Below are 18,889 nucleotides of genomic sequence, written 5' to 3' on the forward strand. Positions count from 1 at the left end.
TAATTAGTTCTCACAGCTGAATTTTTCAATAACATCCTAAACTGTAGCTGTCTTTGAATTCTCTCCTTATACCTTTCTTTCTCCTACTTGCAGGGGTACTTCAAACGCTATTGAAAAAGAACAGCTCTTCTATTGCCAGTGATTCTCCATTTTCTATAGGAAAAAAATCTACAATGTTTTTCATTAATAATACATTTTATGATTAAATGTAGCTTTTCCTTCCTCTGGCTCCAGGGCCACCACCAACACCGTTCCTGCTGCCCTGAAACCCTTAAGACTCAATGACTTCACTATTTCATTAAAAGAATGTTTCTAACATGCTCCCCTCTTTTTGCACATACTGTTTCTTTTTATCCAAAATGTTCTATTTGTTCACCTGCCAATCCTGTATTCATTTTTGAAGTTCAAGTGACACACCACTTCTTTAATGTAGTCTTCATCTACCTCTCTAGCAGACTTACATGTTTCTTGCTCTGAGTTCTGAAAGCAATTTAAATACAGTTTCACATGTATAATAATCCGTTATCTAAAAAAAACACTGCCTCTAGATTCAGTGCATTATAGTGTTCATTTCTCATTTTAAAAACATAATTAATTATTTTAGTGAAATTCACTCAATTCTAGGTCATCCAAAAAACAAAGCTTTTATAACTCATGGTGGAACCAACGGCATCCCTATGGTGGGCATTCCTTTGTTTGCAAATCGACCTGATAACATCCGCAAACATGAAGGCCAAGGGAGCAGCTGTTACCTTGAACTTGAACACAATGTCAAGTTCAGACCTGCTCAATGCACAGAGGACGGTCATTAATGATCCTTTGCAAGTACATTTTTTTTTCACTAAATACTATTTCTAGAGATATGCTCATATGAAATCCAGGCAGGCAGCAATGAGCCCTGATATGAAAATAATTATGAGTAAGATTTGCTCAGTGCTTTGAAGACCACCATCAATAATCCATTGTAAGTGTCAGAGTAAGGTTTTCTTGGTGGTTTTAGAGAAAAAGTTTGTAAGAGATTTAGGATAGTAAAGAAATTTCTGACATAATCATTAAAAATTCTCACCAAAACGGTTAACAGAAAGATTAAAAGGAAGCATTGAGAATGAAGTTGAAGCAGGGAACCAAGAATGTTTCACAGTACTAATCTGCACAATTATGACTTTCAGCATGAAAACTGTTGTTTTAAACTCTTCTAAAATGGTTTAATTTCTGTAACCCAGCATGCTATCTTGAATTTCCATTAAACACTTCCAAAATTTTCTAAGCTAATATTTTTATCCCATCTCTGATAAATGATAAATAACTACAACTTTCAAATTTATCCAATTAAAACTTTGTGAATACTACTTATAAATGCAGTTATATTCTTAGTAATTTTGGTTATGCTTGTTTTTATTTTATTTGATAGAACTGTAAAATCAAAAAGTAATTGACTTGGAAGAGATCTATTGGAATATTCCTGTTTAAAAGCCAAATTTTCTGGACCAGAAATATTTGGTTTCCAAATTATTTCAGGATAAACATTAATTTGCTATATTCTTCCTATTATTACTAATATCATAATTAAGTATATATTTCCCCTTTTTGTTTCATAATGACTTTAGAAATAAAATTTTGTGAATGTTTGGTTATAATATCACAGGGGACATCTGCATTTTAAAAGCATTGTTACTTAATTTTAATTTAGCCCAACTATTATTAATCCTAAATAAGCACCATGAGAAGCACATTTTGTTTTTTTAAGGATATCTTCCATTTGGCAATTTTATGTAAAAGCGTATCTTTCTAAAACAGATGTCTTTCTACATTTTTTAATTCTTAATAATGTAAAACTGTGCCCTAAAAATGAGGAAAAATTTATTAGCTGATACGTACTGAATGCTTATGATATTGGTACACATTGTACTAAGTTCTTTGTACAGATTAAGTAACTTCTTCATTATAGTTGTTCCCTATTGTTTTACAAACATGTTTCAGGATCACTTCCCTCTCTTAAAAACCCCGTGGTGCTCTCACTGTGGTTTTCACAGGACAGGGACAGAAGCTACCTGCATGGTTATTGTTACAGTGCTATAACACTCTGTGATTTAAGGTTTGAAAGCCCTCTTATTAATCCTTCATCCTTGTCTGTTAGTCCATAATCACTTCAACAGTAGAAACAAATGCAACTGGCAATGCCTGCAAGTGAAATGTCGCGCACTCTCCAGATTCTAAAATGACAATACTAACGAGAAAAACAACACCAAACACAAACTGAGTCTCCAAATGATAGGGACAACTCCAAAAATCAATAGATCATTCCTCAAAATAATCACATGAAGAAAGGTACTATTCCTATCCATTCAAAAATGAAAAACTGAGAAACAGAAATGATAAAAAAGCACACAAAGTGTCAGAGTCAAGATTCAAACCAACACAATCCATTCCACACTTGTACCACTACTTCATTGCTATCAAGTCAATACCACCACTTGGTCAGCTCTGCCTGGACATGTCCCTGAACCTCACATGGACTTGTCTCCTCTCTCTGGATTATGATAGTATTTTGAAACTTGCTTCCCAGATCTATTAACAATTCCTTACTGGATAATTCGAAATTTGCATGTCAAAATCATGTATTTGGAATTTTTTTTTTTTGTACCTTTTGGACTTAACTCATTCCACATTCTGAACTAGAAATACTTGTCATCTCCCAACTTCTTTTCTTCACCGCTTGAAGTCCTAGACATTCAACAAATTCCAACCCATAAAGATCTCTATAATTGTCTCGAAGAAAAATAGAATTTTCTTTCCAGAGTTATGTGGCATTCATTTTTACCATCCACATGAAAATTTCATTTATCTTTTCTACTTCGTTCTGTAAATTATTTGATTTTCTTTCAGCTATAAAGAGAATGCTATGTGGTTAAAAACCATTCATCAGGATCAGCTTATAAAACCTCTGGATCGAGCAGTCTTCTCGATTGAATTTGTCATTCGTCACAAAGGAGCCAAGCACCTACGTCCAGCTTCTTACAAGCTCACCTGGTTCCAGTACCACTTTTTGGATGTGATTGGGTTCCTACTGGCCTCTGTGGCAACTGTTACCTTCCTGGTCATAAAATGTTGCTTGTTTTGTTGTCGAAAGTTTAAGAAAAGAAAAAAAGGGAATAGACTTTTGAGACATAGTAGGCATAGTAAGCTAGCAAGCATAAGATCACTCCATTTAATTCAAACACTGTGGATCAAGTTGTGGCAGATTCTCCTCCATTTTATAAGACCTATGTCTCACCCAAATATTTTACTCTTGGTTAAATATATTGCGTTAGTTTATCCATTCTACCCTAAGGGGGAAATAACCCTATGTATTTTTTGACAACTACTTCCCTCACTATTCTTCTTGAGATTCTTCAATTCTGTTCATCAAACCAAAGAGGACGTGCTACCTGTGAAGATGTATTATATTCCATTTATAATTCTCATTTTAAAAATCCTCAAATAATTCTACTTTAATACTGACATATATAATTTCATAACTGAAAAAAGAGACTCACTAGAATTTTAGTCTGTGACTTAAGAAGCCTGATTGTTTTTACCACGCATTTTCAGAAATATCTGCTGTATAAGTAAAATCAAATAGAATACATAGAATACATGTGCCCCTGACAAAGAAAAACAGCTGAACACTTGTTAAAGGTTGGCAAGACAGGTATTATCCATACTACTGTAGTAGGGGAGAGAGATTCCAGTTGAGTTCAACTCCAACTAAGACAAAGGTGACTGATGTTTTTAACGGGAGAGCAGACAGGGAACAAAAAAGAACTGTGGAGAAGTAAAAAGAGGAACAAAAAAGGGACTAGGGGGCTATGTGGAAATGGAAAATTACAGAAAGGAATAAATGGAAAACTACTGAAAATGGTTTGGCAAGGTGAGTCAGACAATGTATGTTTTGTTGTTTGGCAGGAACACATTTTCTTGAGCAAAGACTCAATATGGGAGGTGGGGCCATCTTTAAGGACACAAGCCATGACCCAAGTACAGATGGAAGAAAAGTTAAAGTTTGGTCAAAAATCTTAGCACATTGTTTAGGCAAGTCCTTTGTGTTTATAGTTCACAACCCTCTTGAAATACAAAATATTCTTTCCTGTAAATTTCCTGTTACAGGAATTCTGAATGGTTCTAACTGGCTTCCTACCTAAAGCTATGCAACCAGTAAAATCTTTGGTTGAAAGGACTACAGATATTTTCCACACAAAGCCTTAGATATGTCTGAATTCCTGTTCTCACTTTATTGAACAATGCTTTATAACTGGATAGCAAGACACAAAATAAAAGGAGAGTAGTAATGATAGGTGGGGCCCAGCAGGATTTAGTCTAATTCCTCTGGATTATAACGTTAGATTTCCCTCTTCCTACAATAATCTCCCATTTTTTGGCCCTACCTTGTCAAGTCAGATATTTCCAACTGCTTTAATATGTGGAACACAGAGGATATCAAAACAGAAACTTATATAACCTTTTTATTGATTTTCTCACATCCCATAGAAAAATAAATTGCAGATGGCATAAAGAGCCAAATATCGTGTGCAACAATTTTTGAAGTCCATGCATAAGAAACAGAAAAAAGGTCTCCAATGCTTGCCTTTAAATATTGGTAATAGAGCCTTTAGACTCAGAACACAACTTACAAAGTAAACCACAAAAACAAAAAAGAAACCAAGAGCAGCTCTTCTGCCTGACAAGAGATATATTTTAAACAGTTGGATGGAAATGAAGCATACTCAGCATTTTTTATTATATGGAGGAGATATTTATAGCATTCTTCTATACAACAAAATTACTTTTAGCAATAATCACTGATGAAACTAATTATAATAATAATATCCAGAAAGGAAACAATGAATACTTTCTTTTACTAAACTTGGTATAATCATGTCACTAAAAAGTAAAAAATAAATAGCAAAGTACAAAGAAGAAAAAAGTAATGCATTAATGTTCTTTAATTACATTAATGTTTTTTTTAAAAAACAGTGAGGCATGAGGTGAGAGGAGAGAAACCTTACACATACACATTAGCCTGAGGCATAACGAAGCTCTGCATGTACAACCCAAGCTGAATTCCAATCTACTTGTTTTCTTAATGAAGTAACTTCTACAAATAAGGTAATGACTTTGTCAAAATTGATCTCTGCAATCCTTAGACCATACAGCCAGATACATAAACCTATGTCCAATCACAGCTGATCAAGATTTCCCATTTCTTTTAATTTTGAAAAGTTTCACACAAAGCAATGTAATACTTAATAGTTAGGAAAAGATGTAAAGATAAAGATACATTTAGCAAAGTCATAAAAATCCCATTATAAATTCCAAAAACTGCAATACTATCCATGTGTTTGTTTCTTCAAGATTGACTCTAGCAGGTTTCAAATGTCTAAGAAGTCCAAAAAAATTTAAACACAAAAACTCCACATGGTTACACAGAATGACAGAACTGATGTAACTTTTTTCATCTTTATAATCTCTGTGCTAGTATTGTTTATTTCAAATATATTGCTTATAATCAGAATTACGTAAGCACCATAGAGGTCGAAGACAAAACTCAAATGCTTATGAATTTAATCCTGGTAATAATGCAGGAAGAAGCTGGGTCCACCTATGTCAGGAACTGTGCAACCAGGAGTTTTAATTTCCACATTCCAAATAGAATGCAATGTTATTTAAAGGATAAGTAATAAAAATATACTACTAGTGTTCTTGTAGTTTTTAGTATATCTTTAGGCTTTTAAGTACCTTCTTTAAATATGTTCTTAAAATCCAACAAAAGTCACAAAAATTACTGAATAATAAAAAAGAAAGGTGAGGCCTTTAAAGGGATAGGTCCCCCTGACACCATGCAGTCACCCCTATGTCATCTACTGATGAAGCTTGACATTTAGCCAGTTAGCAAAGAAATGTGGACAGCGTTCAGATTCAGTATCACAAAGCTGAATCTGAAGCTGAAACACAATGAATTGAAAACTGGCACAGCAGATGATATTCCAAATTTCTCATCTGTTAGCATCCCAAAGATTTTGTACCTTTGAGCACTGGATCATGGTAAAACTCACATGAATAATTTTAAAATGAAGTTTGTGAAATGAGGGGTATCGGGAAGTTCAGCCTCAAAGATGAGGCCCATTGAGTCTGTAGCCTCACTGATCTCCAAATATATAATCAGAATAGACACACTAGCAGGCTAGATTCTTTGTTATCAGTAGTTGCTAGTGCAGTAGTGGTCAGAGGGAGTCATTCTGTTGGGTCCACGTGTAACCATCTCTGCACCCATCACCAATCTGTTCAAACAGCCATCAAACAAATCTGTTCAAACAGCACTAGTTATCAGTTACTTGGTGTCTCTCCTATGGTGGATATGTATTTTACCAATTCAAAATATATGGAAATGCATTTCATTGACTTAATTGGCAATCCCTAATTTCTTTATCTCATTAGCCATCTTTTGTATGTTTTTTGTCTATTCGGGTTTATTGTTGTTTGCATGTACTGCACTCATTCTCTACTGAGGTGTTTTTCTACTGACTTTTTTGGTGACGAGAAGCTGTAAAGGATAAATTATCTGGAAAAAATCTAGATTTCTGGGGGCATGGATGACAGTGGCTCAGAGTGACTGGCAAAGAAATAAGGTCAATGAAAATGATATAAACTGGTAAAAATTAATCAGAAATCCTAAGTAAGAGAAGATGACCTTTGGAGCTAAGACTGATCAATCACAATGAGTACAAGCAGGTTGCAAGAGCTGGAATGGAATGAAACAAAAATTTTTGATTGCCTCTGCTGAAGCCTGCCAGGATCACAAGTTTCATTACAATTTACTGTTTTAGCCTGAAGTCACTGCACTCTACAGATAGAGTAAATTTTGATGCCTACTGTTAAGGCCCTTATCTTTTTTTTGATTCTTCCCCAAAGCCACTTTTTTAAAGCTACTATAATAGGCATCTATTTATGGTATTTCCTTTTATGCTAACAATTGGCAGATAACCTTACTACACTCAACGGTACTCTTAAATGTCTATGTTTGGGGAAAGGGTATACCCATTTAATGATTTTTTAAAATGTTATTGCACTACAGTCAAGAGTTGTTTTATAGAGATACTTTAGAATTTGTTGAGATTTTATCTGTTACCCTAAGTGCAATTTTATAAATTTTTCATCTGCACTTGAAAAGAATGGATATACTTTCTGTGAGCTGCGGAATTCAACTGATGAATCTTGTTACTTTTGTTGCTAAAATAAGGGACTTTCAACTTTTGTTACCAAAACAATTATCATACGAATTTTTTGTTTGCTTGATTTATCAGTTTCTGAGGTATACTAAAATCTTACACTTTTTATGTGTTAATTCTTAGTGAATTACTTCTATCCATAAAGATGTTTCTCTTTATCACATGTTGTATTTTGCATCTTTTATTCTACTTTGGTATTAATAGTATTACATTAATTTTTACTTAGTACTGGCTAAATACACACAAATATATAAAACAATTCTAGGTCATCTTGTATTAGTTATTTTTCTTTTTTAAGCAATATAAGGTGGATTAAAAAGTCTGAGAATCTTTCTTAATAGGTCAGTTTACTTAATTCGTATTTAAATTACTGTAAATGTATTACATTAAGTGAAAATGAATGTATCAAATTAAAATACTAGTTTGCACTTACCTGTAACAATTTAACATTTAATTACCATGTTTTTTCTCACTGCATTCTCCTTTTCCCCTTTTTGTTAGAATGATCAAAATGTTTTTCTTCTTCAACTGCCAATAAAAGTTATACTGTACATACATATATTTTTCAACTCTCTCTGCTAAGAAGGGCCTATTAGCAGTAACATTCCAGCAACAATGAGCACACCTCCAACCCAGATCTTAATTTCTAGGTATTATACCTCAATAATAGGAACCATAGCTTCCTAGACAAATGACTGATTTAGTTATGGAGCAAGAAAAGTATAAGATAAGCACGAATCATCTTGACGTATATTAAATGATGGGATCATATCAAAAGGAAATACGAAGCAACTGGAGAGGGCTCCAATGAATCAAATCTGGAATAATTTGAGAAACAAAATAAAAAATGATAGTTATAGATCATGAGCCATAAGATAAATGAAATATCCATAAATCTATACTGAAAGAAACAAAAATAAATAAGTATAGGAAAGGGGAAGTTCTTCCTTATGCTGGAATTCCAATTAATAATATAGAAGAAATTATGGATACAGAAATCACTATTAGGCAGACACGACAGTAATATTTGTTTTAGGCAAGAATTATCTATCAATGGATACCAAAATTAGAAGGCAAAGGCATGATGACAAACAGAATATTTACATAGTCTCCACGTATCTCCTCATAAAATAATTTCAAAAGGAAAAATCGTAACTTTATAGTGCAGAAACCTGCAGACATCATCTTAATCAAGTGATCAGAGTTAATATCACCATTAATGAGATACCTTAACATCATATGCCTTAAGAAAATGATAGTGAAAAGAGCACATCACTTCTGCAGTATTCTTGCCAAAAATGTGCAATCTGAATTTAATCATAAAGAAACATCAAGCAAACCTAAAACTGAAGGTCATTCTATCAAATAACTGGCCAAGAATTCATCAAAAGTGTTGAAATTACGAAAAAAAAAAAAAAAGACCAAAAGATTGTTTCAGATTGAAAGAGACTCAGGAGGTTGACACCTAAATGCAACATATGATCCTGGATTGGAACCTGGTGTAAGAAAAATAAATGTCTAGAAGCTAGACACTTATACTGTGGTCCCTACACCCTATCTACCTCTACCACCCTCCTTATTTCCCCACCACCAAAAAATCTGGGTCCTTTTCTAAAAGAAATAAATTGCCCAGGGTGAAATAAAGTAACTAGAATCAATGTAACACATCTAAATAAAGCCTTTCTCATTCTGACATTTACAGGTCCCCTTAGGTAATGCCTAGTAATATATACATTCTTAGCATGAAAGTCAAAGTCGGCCAAAAATGAAAGTCTTGGATAAACTTAAAAAAACAAAACTCATCCAGTTAACAAGTCCTTCACTGGTACAAAGAGATCCCACTGAGTCATTCTATTGCCTCATCCTTAAATTTAAACAAAGATTAGCAAACATTTGGAGAAAGCTAGTAAGTGGCAGGGTAAGGCTAAAATAAACACACACACACACACACACACACACCCTTGCAACAGACATGAGAATTTTTAAAAATGAAAGATTAACTGTATTAGTAACTTCAGATATCAAAAATACTTCATCCATATAATAATATAAAACAGAAAAAAGGGAGTGCTTTTGTATATTTCACACCTCTTATGCCCCATCTCATACCTTTTCAGCCCCATTTTCTTCTCCAGTTTTCGCTGTGACAAGGAGCTTCCGTACAGTTATAACCTAATAGCACAGATCTCTCACTTTCTGCACTATCTCTGACACCACTGCATAAAACTGCTGAACGAACTCACATACACTCACATGTGTATAATCTAGCAGTCTGTTTAACAGGAGCTCTCTCCTATCCCTCAGGTAGTCATTTGTGGGTATATTCCCCACAGCTGCTTACTAGGTCTCAGTGGGATTAAGTCCCAATTGTCCACAGTGATGATCAACTTTGTAATACACAGGTACTGACTTTTCTCCCTTCCCTGGACTTCCGGTTCACCTTTCCCTGTCCTTTACTCCTGGAGTCCTTGGATTTCTCAAACTGCATTCTGATCCCTATCTCAGGCTCTGAGGAGAACACAGACTGAGAGCATCTGTACCAGAACTGGCCTTAAAAGCAGACCTATTAAGATGAGACTTGGGAATTGGACAATTCACTCGTAACTGGCAAGACTCATCTCACTGCTGATGACATGTGCAAGGGTGACAACTCCTAGAATTTAGTAAAATCACAATTTTTGATTCATACAGGGGAGTAAAGAATGGGGAAGGTAAAGTACTGACTTATGGACTGTACGGCACAACGGTAATTGCATAGTATATAGCGTGAAAATGACTAACAGTTTTAGAAGGCTTGAAAAAAGAAAATGACAGCTCAGTTTAAACAAATACCAAATCAAAACAGGCTGTGAAATCAGTTCTCCTTGGCAGTGCTTAGACTCTTCTGAAGCAGAAAACCACGTTTAGAATTGCAAAGATAGCAGAGCTACAAAGACGACCCAACTCGCAACTTCCAACGGGCCTCATACGCCAAAGTCAGGGCCTGGATAGAAAAAGAATGGAACCTTGAGACCTGGGGTGGGGGTAACAAGCCCCAAAATCTTGAATCCCCGGTTTCTTCTGGGTTCTGCTTCTGGGGGTAGGTTGGTAGAGAAAAATCTATCAGGGAACACAGCAAAGTTTCCACTCAACTAAAGCTATGACTTGGTCATTCTGGACTCCTCATATCAGTGAGACAGAAAATAGTTGTCAGTGGGGACAACTGACACTGACAATTATCCTCATTAAGGATCACAGTTACATAATAGGAAAGAAATAGGGATTTTTAGAAGATCCAGGAGATGAAGAAGAATGCCTAAAAATTCAGAGGTCGGAACTCAGTGCCTAATGACAACGCTTAAGCACGTACTTGCAGCAACCATGATCCAAGAAGGCTTAGGTAACTTGAGGATGAAGGCTCATGTCATCCCATCAGACTAATAATTTAGAACAAATAGCCAAAATGCTGGCCCAGAGAGGAGATATGAAATTTGTAATAGAGGAGGAAGATGATAAATACTTATTATTCCCTCAGAACGCCAAGCTTGTTCTTACTAACACCCATTTGTAAAGGCTGAACTTGGCCACCATATTGAAAACTCTGTCGCTGATGGGCCTTAATAGAGGGCACCAAAAGTTAAGAGCATTGCAAAATGTAGACCACATTTATCGTTCATTTTGCCCCACCTCACCTCTTCACTGCTTTCTATCCTACCACCACCCTTGTTTTCCTTCAGCTACTGCATTATCAACCAGCTTCCTTAAAGAGATAACCAGATAGTCATTTATCAGCTGTCCTGCACAATCCTTTCTGCCCCAGAGTCTCTCTCATGTCACTGTGTGGGACACCTACGAGAAACTATGTTTACCACATGAACATCCAAATACAGCAGAGAACTATTTAGCACCATACACAACCCTTGACAAATGGGGAGACAAGAGCTATAATACATTCTCTCCTCCACCATTTTTTAGGTGGCCTAATTTAAGAAACATTCTACATACACTTTAGATGGTCCCAGCAGGATAGAACCAATTCTCCACAGCAGTGACCAGGTTGATAATGAACCTTGGTATTAGCTTTCCATCCTTCCTTATGTCACTTTCCTTTTCCCATCCTCCTGTTTCATAGGATCCGTTCTAGGAACAAAATACTAACACACAAGCCCTTTTTTTAACTGCAGCTTTCTGGGGGAAACTAAGAGAGACATTCTTGAAGGATAAAAATAGTGGCTGAACTTGAAGTACGTGAAAACAAAAGACATGTTGGAACATAATATAAGGAAATCTCTTAGAATGTATAAACAAAAGACAAAGATGACAGAAAATGTGAGAAATGAGAGAAAGTGAATATTCACCTAGGTAGCGGTCCAAGTAAGATAAACAGAAGAAAAAAATAACTGAGAAGGTAAAAAGCAGCAATTAGCAAAACAATGCAATGAAGTTTTCTAGAGTAGAAATGTATGTGATCTTCAGAAACAGCCAATGGAAAGCCAAGCTGGATGCACAAAATATTCATTACTATGAAATTTTAAACGAAGATAAATCAAGATCCTAAAAGATTTAAGAAGGGAAAATTTTTGATTATCTGCAAAGGAACAGGAATTGTACATCCCCCAGCATCTCATCAGCAGCAAGAAATGCTAGGACAACAGATCAATGTCTTTATCTTTCTGAGGGAAAAGTGTTTTTAATCTAGAGTTTTATCTCTCTCCAAATTAGCTATCAAGTATTCAGTAAATAGGATTTCAAATATTTTAGGAATTAAAATGAACTCACATATCCTTCCTACATCAGTCAGAATATACTAGGTTATGCTGCAATAATAACCCAAAAATCTTCCAATCTTAAAATAATAAAGGTGTTTCTCTCTCTTGTTCCATGTCCACTGCAGTTACATTGAAAGTTCTGTGTCAAATTATCCTCACCCCAGAAACCTGGCTGACAGAACTGCCACTATCTGGAACATTTTTGGTGACTCTTACATAAGAAAAAAGGCTTTTCACTGAAAAAAGCAAGTTCACTTTAGGCAGCAGAAACATACAACATACAAACATACAAACCTACAGTGTGCCTGGAAGGTGGGTGGTGTGTGCAGGGGAAAAAAAAATACATGGTAAACAGCACTAATGACTATTAAACTTTCTCAGGCAGTTATATGAAGAATTTACTCCAATAAAACAAAACTCTAAACCAAGAAACAAAAAGAAACTGGAATCACTAAACAGTGGATTCACAGTGGATTTGCTGTGCCAAGTCCTATAGTCAGGTTGGAAAAGGAAGACACATGGCTCTGGCTGCCCTCTTAGTTAAAAATGAGTGGAGGAGAAGATGACTGAGAAACTCGAAAAAGTGAAGACATGATGAAGAAAATTACTTGGGGGGAGGGCTATTGAGGGGGGTTGAGGAGGAGGAAGAGGTAAAGAAAGAGGAAAAAGAGGAAGAAGAAAGTGGGGGGGTGGGAGGAGAAAAGAAATCCAATTAAAATTTACCGCAGGATTATCATCCATTCAGGAGCATGGGTGTCATGACATATAACACATAAAGAAATAAACAGTATTATTTGGCTTTGGAGTGAATAATACTTGCAATATACAAAGCAAAGAAAATGATATTTATGTACTGTGTTAAGAATCAATCTACAAATGACAGAAACTTTAACTATAGTTACAAAACAATATAAATATTATTAACCTTGATCACGTAAAACCAGCAGCATATTTTAGAGTAGTTAGTTGAAGGCAGGAGGTAGAGAGGTAAGTGGAAGGACAGAAGAACCAATTTCCTCATCTTACAAAATGAAGAGATAAGTGAAGCTTTCTCTAAAAAAAGAGATGGTGGTCACAGTTTCTCAGTGGAGGAATTGAGACTAAAAATGTGGCTGATGTGGAAGGAGGCGAAGTTTTATAAGGGTTGGGTAAATGTATTAAATGTATATACATTATCTAAACTTTATAAATTTTGAAACAGCTATATACTATTATTTAGAGATGTGACAACTATCAGCAAAAACAAAAACTGAAATGGTTAAATAAGACTGATCATCAGAAGATACTTCTTTCTCAATATAAGCCCACAGATACCATTTGATCATACCACATGTATGAATTCTTAAGTTTTTGCTAAGTAGTTTTTTTTTCCTCTTCCTCAATGAAGTATTATCATTAAAGTCAAGAACTAGACAAGAATGTTTAGTTGTTAATCTTAACTATTCAGTATTATACTGGAAAGCTTGGCCAAATTAAAAGAAAAATATGTAAAAATAATAAAATTAGGATCGCAGAAAATTTGTCATCATTTGTGAGTGGTATAGTATTGAGAAAAATCAAACACAACTAATGAAAATTATCACAGACTACTTAAAATAACCAAATATAAGAGCAGTATCAAAAATCAGTATATTTCCAGGGCACCTGGGTATCTCAGTTAAGCATCTTGATTCATGATTTTGGCTCAGGTCATGATCTCATGGGTTGTGTATGAGATCTAGGCCCACTTCCCTTCAGGCTCACACTCAGCAGGGAGTCTGCTTGAAGATTCTGTCTCTCTGCCCCTTCCCTCCCCACTCCTAAAAATACACAAACAAATCTTTAAATAAATAAAAATCAGTATACTTCCTAAGAGGAAAAAAAAATCAATCATAAGGTATTATAGAATTTGTCACAACAGCAACAGAAACATAAATAAAAATAATCCTAATGAAAAATGTGTAATACATACTGGAAGAAAAATATAAAGATTTACTTAAAAACAGAAACAAAGACATGAAAAAATGACAAGAACTACCATGTACCTGGATGGGTAACCTCAACATTTAAACTATTCTCTCCAAATAGTGGGCTCAATGAATTTATTTCAAAATTCTGAAAATATTTTTAAAAGGCACAAAATGTTATACTGTTATTATGGAGTAATATTAAATGCACAAAAATAAAAGAAAAATTAAAAGTGAACAATACACACTGGAGTGGACCACAGTTATAAAACACCGTGGCCCTGGTGCAGACATAGATATGTAGATCAAAGATCAGACTGGCATCCGTAACAGAACCAGGTGTATATATTCAGTGTGTGATAAAAGAGGCTCGGAAAATCATTCAGACATGATAACTCAATGATAAATGGTGTTGGGACAATATGCAATGAGAGTGCCATATACCAAAGCCATATTCCTACAAAAACAAATTTCAGATCAAATATTACAGATTTAAATGTTAAAAAAAAAAGAACTTTTAAAATTTGAAAATATATAAAAGAAACTGGCAGTGAAAACGGTTGAAAATCAAGAGCCCATAAATAAACTACTTATGTATTTAACTGTATGAAAGATTTAAACTTTTATATGAAGATACCATAAGCAGACAACCTATCATTAGTAGAGAATACATATCACAAACCATTAATATTCATATGTGTATTATTCATATGCTTAAAATATAAGAAAAAAGTACTCACAAATGTATGAGCAGAGACTAGGAAAAGGCAATTGCCATGAAAAGAAACAAATGGTTAAATGAATTTATGAAAAGATGCTCAAATTTATAAATAATGAAATAGTGTTTTTCTCCTGTTAGACTGACAGGAATTTAAGGGCTCTAAATATTCCAGTACTGGTAAAAGAATATATTAAATGGGCAAGTCTCAGAGACTGTTTAAGTAAATTGTACAACTGTTTGAAGAAATGACTTGACAATTCCTATCAAAATGTAAAATGACCAAACCATATTATTCAAGACCCCCATCTTACAAAAAATAGTTTAAGTGTTAAAATATAGGTACAAGAATATTCATTACAGCATAGTTGTAATGACAACATTTAAAAATTCTCTAACTGTCCAAGGATAAGTAAATGGATAATGACACTTTGGTACATGCATTAGAAAATATGAAGCCATTAAAAAGAAAAAAAGGCATTCAATATGCACGAACTCAGAATTATGTTCATGGTACACTGTAGAGTGCAAAAAAGCTATTTGAAGAAGTATATATGTTGTTTTCTAAAATAAGAATCTCAAAACAAAGCATATAGATGATTATATATTTTTTAAAAGCCTGGAATAATAAATATCAAACTGATAACACTACCCATAGAAATTAGATTAGATTGGAAAATGAGACTATCACATTTTATGTACTTTTTGATTTAATATTTGTTCAACGGGTATCCACTACTGTTGTAATTTCAATAGATAATTACAGTACTTGCAGAATTCTCCAAAGTATTACTTCACATTAAAAAAAAAAAACCCAGCAAATAATTCCTAGCAATCTAGCTCTAACATAGCTTTGAATACATTTTCAACTATAATCCTCTCCCATTTCCAACACCCCACCCCTACATCTATACCACTTCTAAATCTCACCCACTTCCCCAAACAATCCTGCTTCATCATCTGAGTTTAAACTCACATTCTCCCTGCATATTTATTTTATCACCATGTAAGATTTAACCTCCTTGAAGGCAGAGATTGTCTTTTACATCTCTTTATACCCCAAAAGTATCCCACTGAAAATGTTTCATACATTTTTGTTGAATTTAATGTAAATTTACTGACATGCTGTATTGAATATACTTTCAAAATCTGTACTAATTCAGATTTGCCTATCACTTTTAACGAAGCTCTAAGACTAGATGGTAGTGTTTTTAGAGGAGGCAGTTTAAGACAGTAATGTAGAAAAGATCCTGAATTTAACTTGCCTCTTCCCCCAGACACATGGAATCTACAGCTACATATGTAATAATTTCCTCTGAGAAAGACCTGAAAACTAGCTGAGCAATTCCTTTACATTGGGCAAATGAGAGAGAGGCCACATTAAGACCAACAGGAGAGCTTGAGACCCACTCTCACCATAAACCCCACCCCCAGTGCAGCGAACCACAACTGGGAGGGAACTTACAACCCTGAAACTTCTTGCTGAAGAGCAATGGCTTAGTACTCCAAATTGGACACCCCAACTTTTAAGACCCCCAAAACATATGGTTTGGAAGCTAATGGAGCTCATGTCCGCCAAGACCTAAAGGACTATAATGAACTGAGAAACAGTTCTTAAAAGGGTTCGCGTGCAGACTCACTTACTACAGGGCCTAGCGCAGAAGCAGCTATCTGAAAAGCTTCCAAACATATGTGAAAGACACTCACTTGCTAACCTTAAAAGCACTGGCCAGAAAGGGATACTCTCAGGAGAGTAAGACTGCTGGGAACCACCTTTGACACTTTCCCCCCCTCTCCTCTCATCATCTTCATACTCTCAGAGTGCCAGAATCCCCCAGAGGGAAGCTTTTATACTCCTCTGATTCCCAGTTTTTACATCTTGTGTTCCTGATCTTATGGTTGCAACTCAGGGGAAGCCCTTGATCACTTGGCCCTGGGAGACCTATGGGGCTTGCATTCCTGGGTCCCATGAGACTAACAACTGGGAAGGCAACTCTTGGCAGATTACCATTCCAAGGGTATGGCAAAGACAGCAGACAGAAGCACATCCTCAGTCTTTCTGAGAAAGAGGCCTATTTCCAGGAGCTTACCCTAAGGGCCAGCCTTCTGGTCTGGCACACTTCTACAGGCCTATGGAGATGCTCTCAGGAAACTGTTAAAACTAATAAATTCAGTAAAGTTAAGAGGCTACAAAATCATTATAAAAAATTTGTTGTGTTTCTATACACAATAATGAACTATCAGAAAGAGAAGAAACACATTTAAAATTGCATCAAAAAGAATAAAATACCTAGCAATAAATTTAACCAAGGAAATGAAAGATCTGTGTACTGAACACTATAAGACATTGCTGAAAGAAACTGAAGACAACACAAATAAACGGAAGGATACTCTGTACTCACAGATGGGAAGAATTAATATTGTTAAAATGTCCGTACTACCCAAAACAATATATAGATTCAATTCTTATCAAAATTACAATGGCATACCACAGAAATAAAAGAACCACCATAAAATTTGTATGGAAACAAGACCATGAATAGTCGAAGCAACCTTGAGGAAAAAGAACAAAGCTGGAGGCATCATACTCCCTGATTTCAAACTGCATTACAAAGCTATAGTAATTAAAACTGTAGGGTATTGGTGGGATGCCTGGGTGGCTCAGGCAGGTAAGAGTCAGACCTTGATTTCAGTTTAGATCTTGATCTCAGGGTCATGAGTTCAAGCCCCATGTTGGGTTCCATGCTAGGCATGGAACAAACTTAAAAAACAAAATCACAAAACAAGGGAACAGAATTCGGAATCCAAAATTAAACCCATGCACATATAGTCAATTAATTTACAATAAAAGAGCCAAGAATATACAATGAGGAAAGAACAGTCTCTTCAATAAATGGTGTTGGGAAAACCGGACAGACACATACAAAAGAATGGTATACACCATATACAAGTTAACACAAAATGGATTTAAGACCTGAAATCACAGAACTCCTAGAAGAAAACATGGGTGGCGAGCTCCTTAACATTGGTCTTGGCGATGATTTTTTAGATAGGATTCTAAAAGCAAACGCGACAAAAGCAAAAATAAGGGGGACTCTATCAAACTAAGAAGCCTCTGCACAGCAAAGGAAATCATCAACAAGATGAAAAGGCTACCTACAGAACAGCAGAAAATATTTACAAATCACATATCTGATAAAGGGTGAATATCCACAATACATAAAGAATTCATAACAACTCAATAGCAGAAAAAGAAACCAATTAAAAAGCGCCTGGGTGGCTCAGTCAGTTAAGTGTCTGCCTTTGGCTCAGGTCATGGTCCTGGGATCAAGCCCTGAGTTGGGCTCCCTGCTCAGTGGGGAAACTGCTTCTCCCTTTCTCTCTGCCCCTCCCCAACCCCGCCCGTGTGCACTCTCTCAAGTTTTAAAAACTGCCCATTTAAAAAATGGGCAAAAGATCTGAACAGACATTTCTCCAAAGAAGGCATATAGATGGCCAACAGGTACATGAAAAAGTGTTAATATCACCTAATCATCAGAGAAATGCATATCAAAACCACAAGCTTTTTTTTTTTTTTAAGATTTTATTTATTTATTTGACAGAGACAGTCAGCAAGAGAGGGAACACAAACAGGGGGAGTGGGAGAGGAAGAAGCAGGCTCCTAGCGGAGGAGCCTGATGTGGGGCCTGATCCCAGAATGCTGGGATCACGCCCTGAGCCAAAGGCAGACTCTTAACGACTGCACCACCCAGGCACCCCCAAAACCACAAGTTTTATCTCACACCTGTTAGAATGGCTATTATCAAAAAGACAAGAAATAACAAGTGTTGGTGAGGATGAGAAGAAAAGGAACCCTTGTGCACTGTTGGTGGGAATGTAAACTGATTCAGCCGCTGCGGAAAACAGTGTTAAAGTTCCTCAAAAAATTATATAGCTACCATGTGACCCAGCAATTCCACTACTGGGTATCTACCCAAAGAAAATGAAAACACCAGTTCAAAGTTATATATGCACCCCAATTTTCACTGCACTACTTAACAGCCAACACACTGAAACAACCTAAGTGCCCATCGGTGGACAAATGGGTAAAGACAGGATACATCCATGCATGCATGCGTGCGCGCACGCACACACACACACACACACACAAAGATTACTCAGCCATAAAAAGAATGAAATCTTGTCATTTGAACAACATGGAGAAACCTTGAG

The 18,889-nt window shown here is 35.6% G+C and overlaps 1 pseudogene; it reads left to right on the forward strand.

The window, feature by feature from the left end:
* The window catches only part of LOC123775901 (UDP-glucuronosyltransferase 2B31-like), a 41,731-nt pseudogene extending 37,550 nt beyond the window's left edge, over positions 1-4,181 (forward strand).
* The last annotated feature ends 14,708 nt before the right edge of the window (positions 4,182-18,889 follow it).

Source organism: Ursus americanus, chromosome 8 (genome assembly GCF_024610735.1).
Source record: "Ursus americanus isolate L20-20 chromosome 8, mUrsAme1.1.p, whole genome shotgun sequence".
NCBI lineage: Eukaryota > Metazoa > Chordata > Mammalia > Carnivora > Ursidae > Ursus > Ursus americanus.